Below are 9901 nucleotides of genomic sequence, written 5' to 3' on the forward strand. Positions count from 1 at the left end.
CTTGGTACAGCGCGATAAAGATTGGAATCAGCCTGCACATGGGCAGACTACGTCAGAAGCTTACCTCCCAATCTTGTCCTAATCTAGCGGGCTGGCTTACGGTTTCGTGCAAGCGACTTAATGCCTAGGGAAGCTTAAGACTCCATTAGGACTGAAGTCGCTCTGTAGACGGGAATAAGACTGAGCTAAAGAGCTTTGTGCAAACGGGCGCAGCGTCTAAAGTTCGCCGCACTGGCGCAGCCAACGTAACCGGACGCTGCCAACGTGCCCCAAAGCGTCCGGCAAAGAGCGACGTTCTCCTGCGCGCCGATAACGTCAGACTATAAACGCGCCTATAGCGCCACCCGAGCCCAGGTAAACCTAAAGCAATGACAAAAAATTGGAGGACACTTAAGCTTCGCCTTCAAGAGCGGAACGCGATAGCGTTATCACACTCCGTTTGCACCGCCCACTCATTCGCTCGGCGTGGTGTTGAGTCACACAAAGATTAAACGTGTACCTGAGCAAGCGGAACGAACTAAAGAACTCGGTGTCTCGGAGGGAGAAACGATCTACGCGAGCCAAACGTCGTGATTGGCACGGACAGCCGGGCCGCGACGTGAACGCGGACGCGATCATGGGGCTGACGCCTCGATGGTATCGTCCTCTATCTCGCTTGGGACCACCACGCAGACGCATGACTCCTTGCCAACAGCACGGCACACATCGCAGGGGACGCTTTTCCACCAGACGCGCTACGGCGCAGCGATCACGTCAGAGGCGTCCCGCATCGGACCCTGCACCTAGGAATCGCGCTGTGAGCGGAAAGAGGAGCCGCGTCACCTAAACACGATGGTTCGAGTGACGCACGATGCAAGTTGGAAGGGGAGAAAGTGAGAAAACTTATTAACCGCAAGGGAATTGGGGCATCCTCGCACCGGTCCCGCACGGCCACAATGCGCTCAAACGAGACGAAGGAGAGAAGCGGGCGAGTGGCGCGCCACCTGTCGGGGCAGCGCCGTACATTGCAAGGAAGGGGTCTTCTGTGTTTGCCGCAAGATGGCCCTGCGTATGTGCGAAGCGCAGAAGAAATGTAGCGGAAACTTACTTCGCTGCTCGTTTAACAGCGACTTCTGTAATTTACATGCTATAATCACCGATAGGCACCGCAGTATAACTTTCTACGGCACTTTTCTCAGGCAACACCGAATTCACTAGAGGCGCTTTTGTCCCGCTTTGAACCATCGAACTCATGGCTGAGTCACTTCCGCTTCAGCCACCGAGGTGAGCGGACGCGGAATGTCGGGCTCTTCACGAGCGGCTTCATCGACCCTTTTGGGCCGCGGTATCAGGTGCCACGGCCCGCTTGCAGAAACGCCAGCCTCTAAGTCTAGACTTAAATCCGAATCTTGTCTTATTGTAACCTAAAATAAGACTGGACTTTCCGGCCATCATGTTTCGCTAGCACGAACCGACGTGACTGATCTATAGTCCGGAGTTATTGAAGACGTTGGGCACTTTTAGTACCTAGGTGGGAAATTTCGCCGTCGACAGGGAATGAGATGGGGAATGGGCCGGAAGTTGGTTGCGGTGGCGACAGGCATTCGCGCTGTCCAATAGTTGACCGCGATTCGATGTCAACATCCGGCCACACTCGCGCACTTGTCACCCCTGCAGAAGCAGCCGAACCAGCTCCAAACGTTGGCGGTACGCACGTGTTGTCAAGCACGTCCTCGCAACCGCCCGCCAAGCGACTCAAGAGCCATCACTGGAGCGAAGACGAAAAAATTGATTTGGTTCATATCATCAGCGAAAAAACCACGGCCTTATTTAGTAAGTTTCATTCAGCTGTGACCCGAAAAAAGCGTGAGCAAGCTTGGGCAGACGTTACTCAAAAACTGAATTCGCATCACTCAACGAAGAGAGAAGTAAGAGAGCTGAAAAAGCAGTGGCAGAATCTAAAACAGCAGCTGAAGGTGGCAGTTCAGCGCGTACGCCAGCACGAGAGACAAACCGGTAAGTGATCCCTTCTATTTGCAGTAAAACTTCTGTTGCGGTACCGACCGTTACAGTCCATTATGTGCAGGTGCGGACATAAGTAAGCGGAGCACGATATTCCGTTCTAAGTGCAATCACACGGTCCCTATCAAAAGTGAAGAAACATCGTTTGTACATGCAAAAGCGCACTATCGGCAACTACCTTCGGGCATACACCATATCCGGCAGTTTCAATTAGGCAACGCGTCATAACTGTTTGAATTCAACAACGTGCTTACTATTGTCCACGCCTGAACAACTCGAACGCCTTACGCGTCTGCGGTGGAAGTAGTACCTGCATTCAGAACAAGGCTAGCGCTCGAGCACGCGGCTTTCAAACTATCTATTCAGCAGAATATGGTTTTGCGGTATGCTGTAATTTTCGCGATGCTTGTAATGCCTTGTTTCGTCATCGCTCGCGGGGTGAACTTGAGAAGGTATGCTCAATACGCCCGTAACCAAGTGAAATATGGCCCGCTTACATCAGTCTTGCGTAATACATACGAACACCGCCTGGCACAGGAACGCGAGAAAGCGACGCTGTCTAAGTACACAACATTTGTCTCATGCAGCTTCTTATGCGCTCATGCGTGACGAAGGCGGAGAAATCCACATTCTTCCCGTTTAAATTTAATGTCGTGGATTGCAGTAACTCCAAAATATTTGCCGGTATGCAGCATTCTCCACGATAATATTCTTCCCTACTAGTTGAGCAGAATTATACTGTGGCCAACATTGAGATCTGAGAATTTATTAGCCGGTTCAATTTACAGTTTATTGTAACTAGTTCCGAGTATGCGAAGCGTTTGTCCTAACCCTTCCTTCGGAAAAGAAAGAAAATGCAGTTAAGCCTGCCTCACTACAAGATACTTTTACTGGAAGGGCTGTCACTGTGATAAAAAACCTAACTTTGAAGATACAGCCGATGCAAGAAATGAACGTTAGACAATGAATAGCGCTTCACGAAATGAAGAGCTTTACCAAATATAAAAACAAAAATGGCTATATATGTTTAGAGTATATGAAAGAAAATATGTTTGCTTTTCGGCGATTGTTTTTGTCTCTGTGCTGTTCTTTTACTTGCGATGCCTGCTCACTTAGACTTAATGATGTCTGTCTTGTTGACCTTCATATTCGTGATACAATTGAAGTTCATCAGGAACTGGCAGACCCGGCACACACTATAATTGGCAAGAACACATGTAGCAGAATATGAATTTATTATGTTTATTTTATACTCAGGCATAATAATATTTATACACAAATGTTACAAAAGAAGTAGGACAGTGGCATACACAAGAACTCTTGGCTGAATAGTGTTTGCCAGGCACAACAAAGTTCAAGGACACTAAAGTCATTACCATGATCTCTTGGATTAAAGGAATAAAGCAATCAACATAATGTCACGTCCTGCATAGAAATGCAGCGTACGGTACAGAACCTCTGCTGCTGGGCATGACTACTGAGTGTGGCATGTTAATGTGACGTTTTCCTTGTGATGTTGAACATTCCAAGACAATGCAATGCTTATATGAGTTCCTAATGCAATATTTCTTAACGTGTGCGGGTGCTGGCAGCAATGAATATGAGTTGCCTGCCTTGCTGGAGGCTGTCAGGGACGTCGTCGGGGCAAATAACCCAACTTTGGAGGGAATACCTGACGCTGTTAATCTAGACGAGTATGTTTAAAGCCTCCCCAAGTGCAATGAACTGCAGGCACTATGGTCATTATGTCAGCCACTAGGATGAAGTGTTGTGGTATGGAAATAGTGCAACGTATATTTTTTGTATTTGCTGCTCAATGAAGATACACTGAAATCTGGCACAAGAATTAGAGAATGCAATCACATGCACATGAAAGGATTAAATTACTATAATGCTGGGTGTACATTGCAAAACATGACTCATAAGTTGCTGTCGTGCATAACGGCCCCAATTCGCTTATAAGAAAGCCCTTAAAATAAAATTTTCACACTTTCAGCATTTAGTGAAGACCAAAACACACTTAATACAATGCGAGTCCATAATGTTCAGCACTTCCTGTACAAATAGGTAACCACACAAGAATCAAATTAAGGCTCTGTACATAGCTGCCACATTGAAACAAGCAGAAATGCATTTCTGTCAGTGTTTGTCATTCTGTTCACTCCCCTCTTTATACATATTACGGATCACTAACTGTGCAAATCATTCACACAGGCTCCATGATGATGGTGATTACCGGCCTTTGTCAAGCCCTGCTGATGACTCAAGGCAACATGAGCTCAATAACAGCGATCTGACAGAGGTGTACACGGACTATGAAGCCCCTGTGGATGCAGTCGATGAGGCGATGTTCTACTCATCGAATCATACAGAAGCTGAAGGGGACACTGCTGGCTCAAAAGTCGGCAACCAAGGGAGCCCATCACAACAAGATGACGCATTGCCTTTTCACGATGACACTGTCCCGGAACCAGTGGTAGTGGGAGCAGCAGTAGCCACCACTCCAGCGCCATCGACCCATCGACAGCAGCAGGACGTCAAGCAGCCCTGAACACAAGAGGGCAACAAGCAGCAGCAGTGGCGCCTCAGGCTCCACGCTCCTCCCAGCAGAATCATGGCCTCCAGGAGGCCATCCGGCTGAATAGAAGAAATGTTGAGTTGGAATATGCTGTCCTAGAAGGCAAAGAAAGAGCCGTTCATATTGAACTGAGTGCAGCAGGAGCTGCTGCAGAAGCAGCAGCAAAAGTGTCAGAAGCAGCTGAAGGCTGGAAGGCAGTCAGCGATGCAGCTGTTGCCGTCATCAACAAATATGGAGCTATTGCTGATGCAGTTTTAGCAGCAACACAAGCACGAACAAAGACAGATGCGCGCAAAGCTGAGTTAGAGCTCGAGCTACTTCAGCTAGAAAAAGAACGGCGTAAGCTCGAGATCTTAAAACTACAGCTGGAACTCAAAGGAAAAACCAATGAGAGGGCAAATGGCGGGGAAGAGAACTGAGTGGTCCCACGTTTTTTTTAATTATCAGTGAGCTTTATACCTAAGATTATCTTTTATAAATCATCTTTCCTAATGACGTTTCTATTGGTACAAAGGTTAAGAATAACTTGAGTTAAAGCTATCTGCAAGGTTTGTGGATGCATATTTGTTATTTGTGGAGGGGCATTGCATATTGGGGCTTTCCTTTTTTCTGAGCCATGATATGGTTTGATTTAATAGGGCTTAACGTCCCAAATCAACTCGGGCTGAGAGGGACGGTGTAGTTTAAGGCTCTCGATAATTACGGCCGCCTGGGATTGCATTTCACAGCACACGTGATATTAATATGTAGTTTTCACACTGAGGTAAAAGCATATTGCTATGCAATATGTGCCTAGTGTGCTTGCAACCCTTTCTTGAAACACCATGTGCAGGTCGAGTGGATGGGTTGTCTCTTTGTTCATGATGTGCTCGGCGTGTCATTCCTTATTTGAACTTCCACTCTTATGGCAGCGTGTCAGCTGGGTCTTATGAGCAATGTTTGCAGATACAATCATATTGTCTAAGTTTAAAACACCTATATCACATACCAAGAAGCAGAAAGCATTCAGGTGTATTCCTTAACAATGCCTACATTTATTTTTGTACTCAGTTTCATTGCTTGGGTTTTGACATTCAGGATTTTTCTTTGCCCGTGTTTCTATGCACTTTCTAGCTATTTCTCAACTGTGATAACACTATTGCATAATCAAATAGAGAATTGTTGTTGTCCAGGGCAACATGCGTGTATGTCGGGGGCAGAAACCTCAGTGGTAGCATTTTTCTTGTGCATTTAGTTTAGAACTGACATCATAACTGATTTCCACGACTGTGATACGCTTGCATAGTTATCACATTAACGCAATAGAGCATATCTAGGTGATATTTGTCGTCTTGTGACCACATTTTGGAGCAGTATTCGATTCCTATGCGTATGGATTTCCCTGCATACATAATATGGTTTCATGTGCCATGATTCCCTACCTCAACTTGTGCTGTTCGGGCAATATGCACCACTTTTATCATAAAGAACAAGATTTAAATACGCAATCATCTTTTGTACTCGAGGTTAACTACAGACATGAAATGCTAAGAAGCAGTAAAATTTTTGCTTGACTTTTTGTTAACATTCACGTTTTCTTGTGCAATTATTTACCTTTTGAAGTTTTAGTTTTTTGTTGTGCACACAAACAAAATAAAATGTGTTCCTGTTCACTGTCGAACTTTGTCAGCAATTATGACAAATGCACTGCGCATTCAGCAAGGGCTTTCGTGAAGTCCAGCAGGGCACGGTATGTTAGAACAGTAACACAAGAAATAACATATTTACCATTTTCTTATTTCATATTTACATATAAAACTTGATACTTACACTAAGAAAAGTGTTGCTGCACCAGTGCATTTTGCACTGTGTTGCCATCATCAGTCATGTCACTGGGAGGAGTTGGCACCTCTGGTGGAAGCAGGCATTCATCATCACTAGTGCATGCGTACACCTTGGCAATGTTGTGCAGCACACAGCAGGCGACGATGACAGCTGAGCACCGGTGAGGTGCCATTCGCAGTTCCCCATGCAAACAGTGGAAGCGCCGCTTCAGCGACACGATCGACCTACAAAAGCAAGGGGGCAAATTAGAACAGTCACACCCAAACATAGCAGTAGCTTGCAAATATTGATTCATGTGTCTACATCAGGCTACGTGTCTTTCCGGCTGTTATCTGCAAACTGCATACTGTACATTCACATTTTGGAAGTTACGTTTTCTATTGAGCAGTGCATATTTTCACTTGGCAGAATATCACAACAAAATGTGAAGAGCACAGCGCACTTAAGCACAATAACAGATGAGCATCTGCCTTCGTGAAATCATTGCTACACAATATAAGTATGCTGCTGATAACCATAGTGCATGGATTAATTAAGGAAGATGTTCACTCAGCCTGTTTTACTGCCTCAATGTCTGACCCGCACAATCAGAATGCAACCAATACAAATTGACTAATAATGCACACCTATGTTATGTTGTTACGTGGTGGCATGAGAGCTCAATTGTGTGCTGCATAGAGCTGTGTGCGTTTTACTTTTTCATGTGTTGCTCACTTCCCGATACCGTGTATACGAAATCTACTATAGGCACCTGTGTTTGTTTTCGACCGAAGCGTCAAGATTTACCTCTCCACAATCGCCCTCGTTGTGCCGTGTGCAGCGTTGTAGCGTCTTTTCCCGGGCGTGTTTGTAGTGCGGAACGGCGTCATCAGCCAGGGCTTGCACTGGTAACCACTGTCTCCGAGTAGCACGCCGGTGTAAACACCGCTGTCAAAGCGTTTGGCCACACTGCTGTTCGCCAGCATCCGCGCGTCGTGAGTGCCGCCCGGCCAGCGTGCGATGACATCGATGATGCGGCAGTGGCTGTCAACCACCAGCTGCACGTTTATGGAGTGATAAAAGTGGCCGTTGACGTAGGCTTCTTCATGCTCTCCAGGAGCCTGTATCCTCACATGCGTGCCGTCAATTGCACCCACGACGCGCGGAAAGCCAGTGACAGCGTAGAAGCAGCCTTGGACTTTCCGCATCTGTCTAGGCGACGGCCAGATATATAGATAGAGAGAAAGGCAAAGGAAAGACAGGGAGGTTAACCAGAGATTATCTCCGGTTGGCTACCCTGTACTGGGGGAGGGGAAAGGGGATGCAATAGGTGAGAAAGAAAGAAGGATAAAAAAAGGAAAAAAAAAAACCTAAGCACACACACACACGTACACACGAACTATTTCTGTGGGCACTGTCACGCAACCCACTGTCACTGTCGCTGTCAGGCGACGGCCAACTGGAAAGAAAACGAGGATGGGCACCCTTAGATTCACGCCGATGTCATGCGCGGTCTTGCACACAATGACACGCGCACATATTCAGGGAGGCACACGCATATAGTGTTAATCTCGTGCTGACCATCACACAGCTACGCACGACGTCGGCTTGAAAGAACAAAATGACGAACTGCTCACTTGAGGCTGGAAACGTTATTCACGGAGAACGACACCTTCGCGGTCCGTGCAATCAGTTAGCTTCGTTGCAGTCGAGTAGGTGCAAACATTTGAGACATCGTCAGCTGATGTTCTGGCAGCGCAGCTTGTTAAAATTTAAAGTTCGACAAAGCGGGAACGCGGCCACACGTTACATCACATTAGCGAGATGAACAGAGCCTAGTTCCACCGATGATTCCACGTACTGGCGGACGCGGCCAATGCGCTCCGACGCGCCCGGCGTCTAACGCTCGCCCTCTACGCACGTAGGCATTTCGCAGCACTAAATTCCCAACGCGACACGCGCTCCTACGTTCCGCAAAGCACTTGCGTGCGGCGTATTTATCGTGATGACGCAGTACTAAAGCTGTCTACTAAAAAATGGCTGTGGCTTAGCTAACGTTAAGCCCAGGATGCGAAGCATACTAGCCTTTATTTTAGTTGTTGAACCACTGTTTAGCCTGGTGAACTGCTGTTGCTTGGCTATATTTGGTTCGGCTAGACGAAGAAACAACTCATGCGTTACTTTGCTTCGCCTTCAAGAGTGGAACGCGACAGCGTTGCCGTCGACCCGCCAAGGGGTGTAAGACAATGGGCTACGGCGCAGTGACTACGCGCCCCACATTGGACGGGGTGAGCGTCGAGCAACGCAGCGTTCGGCGCGGCAACGAAATGTGCGCCTGAGCAAGCGACGCACGCCTGAGCCTTAGAAACAGCTCGTTTCTGAAGCAACACCGCATTCACTAGAGGCGCTTTTGTACCGCTTTGAAGCATCGTACTCGTGGCTCAGTGGTAACGTCTGCGTCTCACACTCCGGAGACCCTGGTTCGATTCCCACCCAGCCCATCTTGCAAGTTGTTTTTTATTCATGAAGTGCCTGCTGGGATTTATCGCTCATGGCCAACGCCGCCGACGCCGACGACACCGGCTTTTCTGCGACACGAGCTCCTTAACGCTGTCGCGTTAAAACACAGGCAGTGGAAAATAAATGGTTGGAGAGAGGCTTACCGGATCATTGTCTGTTGCGACGGACGAGGGCGAGAGCAACCCGGCGTACCATGCGGCTTGCGGTCAATTCGTGGGCGCCAATCACATCTCCGGCAGTAATCAAGAAGCATCTGGTGGCAAAACATTTCAGTGCCAGCAGCATCACCTGCAGCTCGGCGCTCAAAGCACCACTCCGACACGTCGGGTGCTCGATCTCGGAGCGAAGGAACTCGACAAGATATACTAGGCCGTCCCGCCCGAAGCGTACGCGCCGCTGCAGCTCCTCTTCGCTGAAGGCGTCCAGCGGATTTGTCCTTTCGCGAAACACACGTTCGCGGCGCAGCAAGTGCTCGGAGAGCATCTCGAGGCGCGCCAACCGCAGGGCAGCCATGTTGGAAAATACTGAATAAGTTTTGGATAAGCCAGCTCGAAGCAGCCTAGATTCCGGTCTCATTTCAATCTTCATTTGGTGTCTTGTTTCCGTCTAGTCTCTTTCGTGCAAGCGACTTATCGGCTAGGGAAGATTAAGATTCGAATGAGCCTGAATATCAGAATAAGACCGGACTAAAGAGTTTTGTGCAAGTGGGCCCAGGCAGGACTACCAAATGATTTTACCAACGCTGCCAACAGGTTCGTCCGTTCTGCACACGGTTTTTTTTTTTCACATGGTGACGTTAAGGCGAGGCCTTACAGAGTGGAAGATTTTCAAGACGCTTTTACATGGCTGTCTCTCATGCCGGAAGTGGTTGCGCTGGGTGCATATCAAATGAACCGTCTGTGGGCGGTGACTTTTAAGGACGAGAAGGGAATAGAGGATTACCGCTCCAGACGCCTTTGATGTCAAAGACCACCGCTGTGTGATCGTCGACCCGTGTGA

General features: G+C 47.9%; 1 pseudogene; it reads right to left on the minus strand.

The window, feature by feature from the left end:
- Window positions 1–6389: 6389 nt before the first annotated feature.
- On the minus strand, window positions 6390–9452 carry LOC140213692 (putative nuclease HARBI1; annotated as a pseudogene).
- Between the last annotated feature and the right edge of the window lie 449 nt (window positions 9453–9901).

The sequence above is a fragment of the Dermacentor andersoni genome, chromosome 10 (genome assembly GCF_023375885.2).
Source record: "Dermacentor andersoni chromosome 10, qqDerAnde1_hic_scaffold, whole genome shotgun sequence".
Lineage (NCBI taxonomy): Eukaryota > Metazoa > Arthropoda > Arachnida > Ixodida > Ixodidae > Dermacentor > Dermacentor andersoni.